General features: G+C 30.8%; 1 pseudogene; it reads left to right on the forward strand.

Annotated features, from left to right (window-relative positions):
• The first annotated feature begins 3,407 nt into the window (after positions 1-3,407).
• LOC124897290 lies at positions 3,408-4,688 on the forward strand (annotated as a pseudogene).
• The last annotated feature ends 797 nt before the right edge of the window (positions 4,689-5,485 follow it).

Consider the following 5,485-nt stretch of genomic DNA (forward strand, 5'->3'; position numbering starts at 1 on the left):
GGAAGAATGTTGTCCCCTCATACACCAGTGCTCTAACAGATGACAACAATGAGAGCATTGAATTATACAAACAAAATGAAAAAGATGAAGTTGTATTCATCCTAGAAAATAATGATCTCAAATGGAGAGATAATCCAGGGTAATTAATGCAAAGGTATTTGGATAATACATTATATGCCATTACTGCATATAAATACAGGATGCATTTTGAGACTATATTATCTCAAACAGGGTCAGCTGAAATTTAGCACTTTTATACGACGGCCAATACCACTAATATCAGAAGAGATTACAGTTTTTCTGCATTTATTATCAAGAGATTTTTACTCCAGAAGAGTGGACAATGAGCACTCTTAAAGAGAAGGGGTATCTGTATCCAGAACAAAAAGTCTCAGTAAAATTTAACTACTGGGATTATGTCTAAGGTTTTAATAAAATCTTATTATATGAAAATCCTGATAGGAAGCATTCATGGTTCATAAAAATTTGTCGAAATATTTTTAAACAAAACATCCCAAATTAGTTTGCACAATGGTGGATCTATTATGGTCCCTTGGTAAAATTTTTACTGAAACCCTTCAAAAGTTTATATATTGATTGGTTGGAAGTATCTCTGATGCTTCTTAAATTACAAAAAGATAATATATATTTTAATGGAATATCGAGAGATAATACCCAATTACCCTCCTGAACTATACCCACAAAGGTTATGATGTACCTCAACTTAAAGGGGGTCCTATTACCCCCCCTGAACTAATTAAAAGTGTAATTTTGACACTCTTAGTGCCTATGTGGCACACACGTATGCCTACGTGGACACTTCAGTGTGATGTGCCACGTATGCACCACGTAGGAACTAAGGGTGTCAAAATTATACTTTTAATTAGTTCAGGGGGTAATAGGACCCCCTTTAAGTTGAGACGTGTCATAGCCTTTTTGGATATAGTTCAGGGGGTAATTGAGTATTTTCTCAAATATCGACAATATGTTTCTTTGTTGAATTTTCAATTCCATGGATTCTTAAATGGTCTATCGAGGTAAAGCCAAATCTTGATAATTTACAATATTTGAGAAGAATTTTTTACACAAAATTCTGAAACCAACTCAACCAAAAAACAACTGATGGACATATCCACGACCAGGGAATCATAGTAGCCATTAAAGTAACCATTATCCAGTACATAAAACAAAGGGATATGGCACCATCATATAAACAAGATGAATTAAGTCCTTTCAAAAGTAAAACTTCAGATGAAGAAGGGAATCGTATCAAGATCTGAGATGATTGCCTCATATATGGAGGAAGTGATACGAGATTTAATGAGGAATCTTGACAAAGAAAATGCATCAGACATATCCATAACATCTGTTGATCATACCAAAGATAATAACGAAGACTGTCTAACAAGGAAATCCCAGAGCATCCAGAGCAATGATGAGCTTGACCTGGATGAATATCTGAAAAAATTCAAGGACACGTCGGAAGAATCTTCCAAATCAGTAAATAACAAAGGAAAGGAAAAGATATGAAGTAATTCACAAGACTCCACAAAATACATTATTAGGGATAACACCATATGGACGGAAGACTTTTATAAAGTGTAGCTTTTATAAAACAAGAATAGTAAAGGCCACTTTTATAAAGTAAAGGCCATTTTGTAATAGTAAAGGCCAACTTGTAATAGTAAAGGCCAATTTAGTTTTGTCATTTTGCATTGAGTATCCTCTATAAAAGGATCTCATTTTCCTAGTTAAGGGACAGGTTCTTAGAAAGCCCTTTCTATCTACTACTCTCTCTGTAATATATCCTCTTTGAATAAAAGTCTTTGTAAATTTCTGCCAAATATTGGTCAAGCCCATATGTTCTTAAGGTATTTTATTTTCGGTTATTTATTTTATTTTCTTTACTTTGAATTACCCTAAATAATAGGCTAAAACACTTCGTGTTGAACTATAAGATACTAGGCTACTGATATAATATGGCATGGATTACATAAAAAAGAATCAAATTACACAATGATATTAAGGTCGCAAGACATAGACTCACAGTAATAGCTATGATTCAGGCTTTATGCCGGAGGTCCAGTTGAAAGGCCTGTTGAAGCCAAGAGGGCGTTTAAGGTTGTGTTTTAGACCTATTTTGAATTAAAGCTATAATTATAAATTTATGCTTTGCTTGTAAATGTTCCTGGAATATCATTGAAGTGATCCGGTCCTTACTTATTCCTATCAATTCACTTTTTAAATCTTTTTTATTATTTAATGTATTTTTCTTAATGATTATATACTTGTATTGTATTTATTTGTATTATTCTAGGTATTACAATAATGCAAATATAAAATATAATCTTTTTGAAAATATTACTCTGCGTCTTAGTTCAAAAATACAAAAGACGTGTCTTTTTTCCTTAGGTAGTTTTTTTCCCGTGTTATTAGTTTTATACACTGTATAAAATTATACAATGTATCATAATTCCTGTCTTGTGTCCTTGCATTATTTTAAGTAGGAAGACTTTTTTCTTGGATGATTTTTTTCTGCATCTTAATTTTAATATAATATATAAAAAATATATATAATTTATAAATATAAAATTAATTATATATAATGCAAACAACAACAACAACAACAACAAACCCAGTATATTCCCACATAGTGGGGTCTGGGGGGTAAAATGTACGCAGTCCATACCACTACCCCCAAAGAAGTAGAGAGGCTGTTTCCGATAGACCCCCAGCTCAAGACATATATATAATGCAAACATAAAATATATTTTGTTTATGTTTTTTTCTTGAGTACAATTTGTTTATAAATAATGTATATTAATTTACCATAAATCAAATATTTAATAATAATAATAATTCATATATTGTGATTCCTTACATAAGTATATTTACATATATAATACCTAAATAACTAATACCTGCATAATTAATTTCTATATAACTAATACCTGCTTAACTTTTACTCGTAAACAAACTGCCCCTTATTATATTATCAACCAGGTTATAAAACTAAAAACTAATATCTAAGTAAAGAACAAAAGAGAGATTGGGAGAACATATTATTCTTGTTACTTCACGGGTTATTTCATATATATTTTACAATGCAAAGGCTATGACCATTTATAGGCTAATATAAGGAAAAATTTCAAAAAAGTACAACTTTAATTACTAAAATTATTAAAAATCCCCTCAATTTGAAAAAATTACAAATATCTTAATTTTTATCAATTTGGGTTAAAAGTTGAGATACATCATAATAAATTCTTTTTATCCGGCTTTGACTTTACCAACTGATGTTCGATTTTTTCCTCCATTAACGGCAAAATTCTTGGTGCAGTTTCATCCCACAATTTTCTCTTCTTCTTTATATTTTTGAATTAAGGTATTCCCCCTCCTCCAAATTCATCTTCACTATCTTCTTATCATGTTCAACGATTTTTATCAATTTCTATAAACCTTCTTATCGATGGCTTTACTGCCATATCTATCAATTTCCAGGTATTTATTCTCTCTTGTTTACAATTTTTTTTCTTGATGAATTACTAGTCAATGATTGTCTTTATGTTGTTAAGTTGTTTTGCAATATGAGTTGTAGTTGACGAATTACTAGTCAATGATTTTTCTTCTTCAATTATTTTCAACCTTTCTTCTTCAATTACGAGGGATATAACAATGATCTTTTGGTATTTTGATCCTAATTCCTGTAAAGTTAAGTTTTCTCAGGAAGAAACATCTACTTACTTTGTTTTTTATTTTGTCATCTTTTTCGATTGCAAGAATTCAGATGTTAAGGCAAGTCAAATATTCATATGTACATAGTTGGAAGGTTAATATATGTATCTCTTTTTGTAATTATGTATTTTTTTCACCTGATACATATATGAATTATGTATCTCTACTATTTCTATCAGGTTAAATACAATTTTTATGTTGATATATTTGGGATAACCATGATACATTTTACTAATTAGTAACCACTATTTATATCTCTTTTTCAAGGTATGAAGTATGTAATTGATGATATTCCACAGCATCCTCTAAGATTTGACAGTCAATGATAATTTTTTAGAAGATTTTGAAGTTATTTTGTCAAAACAAGTAATTGAGATGTTCAGTGAAACATGCTTTAACTTTTATCTAAAGATGCCAAAGTGTAATTACATAGGATAAATCAATAAATGTCTATTAATGCTCGAGGTGCAGCAGACCGTATTGTAATTACTAAATGTCTATTGAAAAAGTCATCATTTCAGGTTGTGTTGTAGACTCTCCCTTTTGCTTTGTTACTGGTGAGTATGGTTGGACTGCTAACATGAAGAGAATCATGAAAAAGCAAGATCTTAGGGATTCTAGCATGACTAGATACATATCTAGCAAGAAAACCATGGAGCTTAACCTAGTGAATGCCATCATGGATGAGCTCAGGAAGAGGGCTTATGCTGACAAGAATAACAAATTTGTCAAGTATTTAGTCATGTTGCTATTTGAGATGGTTCTACTCTCCTCGGGTTTCATCCTCGATGACCCTAACACCTTTACAATAGAATTCACAGAATGCTTAAACTTGGTCTCATTGTTGATGAGGATAGTAGCGATGTTGATGTTGACATACCAAAACTGTTGGATCCTGAAGTTGACACTGAAGGTAGCAAGATGAAAGAAATTGATTAAGTTTTTACTTTTTAGTCTGTAGCAGTTTGTTTAATATTCCATCTTTATAGACGTTTCATTTTCTTTTTCCATGCCAAGAATATATGATACATTATGTGTCATTTTTTACTAGAGTACTTCCAATTTAGTTCGTAGAAATTGAAGTTCTTTCTTCATTCCTCTTTTTTGGTTGTTTTTATGTGAATGAACTTCTTGTGCCTATAAGAAAGTTTGTCGCTCCAAAATATCCTTTACTTGGTATTGCTGCATTCGAATATTGATTTCAATTTTCTTGTGCTTGTGGAACTTCTTGTTGAAAGCAACTATTTGTTTATCAAATTCTCATGTTTGATAGTATGTGCGCATCAATTTGTGTTTACCAGATTGTACTCATAAATAGGTAGATAGGAAGAAATCATATAGTATTTTTTGATTCTTTTCGTAATGACTTATTGAATACCTATATCTATACTTTCAAAGTGAAATGCTTTCTGGTAAAATAGTCACCTATGTTATGAACATAGTCATTGCAATGTTGATTACGGAGTTCGACGGGAAACTATTTTAAGTGCTACAACTTCTAGATTTAACATGATTTTAATACATCTAACAGATACACATGAAGACTTGTAATCGAGTAAATCAATAATGTACAATGACACAACAACTAAAGATCGACGGTATAATTACTCACTAATCATATATCTCCATTTAAACTAATCTCAAGTCAAATGAGCAAATTAAATTACAATGATGCACAATATCAATAAGGAAACTAAACTATTTGTTCAGCAATAATTATAAGAATACACAACCACACTACTCTAAAAAA

Source organism: Capsicum annuum, chromosome 3, assembly GCF_002878395.1.
Source record: "Capsicum annuum cultivar UCD-10X-F1 chromosome 3, UCD10Xv1.1, whole genome shotgun sequence".
Classification (NCBI taxonomy): Eukaryota; Viridiplantae; Streptophyta; class Magnoliopsida; order Solanales; family Solanaceae; genus Capsicum; species Capsicum annuum.